Source organism: Eimeria mitis, genomic scaffold (assembly GCF_000499745.2).
Source record: "Eimeria mitis Houghton genomic scaffold, Emh_scaff1755, whole genome shotgun sequence".
Lineage (NCBI taxonomy): Eukaryota > Apicomplexa > Conoidasida > Eucoccidiorida > Eimeriidae > Eimeria > Eimeria mitis.
The window spans coordinates 10,966-11,257 of record NW_013570072.1 but is presented as its reverse complement, the minus strand read 5'-3'; positions in this window follow the sequence as shown (position 1 = coordinate 11,257).

The following is a 292-nucleotide window of genomic DNA, read 5'->3' as shown; positions in this document are numbered from 1 at the left end:
GCTGCTGCTGTAGTCCTTGCATTTGCTGCTGCTGCTCCTGCAGCCGCCCATGCTGATACTGGAAGGCCTGTTGCTGCTGCTGCAGCTGCTGCTGCTGCTGCAGCTGCTGTTGCTGCTGCTGCTGCTGCTGCATCGTTGCTGAGGCTCAGTACTCAAGCGTCCGCTTGCTTTTGCTGCTGCTGCTGCTTCAGCTGCTGCTGCTGCAGCTGCTGTTGCATCTGCTGTTGCTGCAGCAGCAGCAGAAGGTGTATGAAGGGCAGCAGCAGTAGCTGCTAATGCAGGTGCTGCTGCA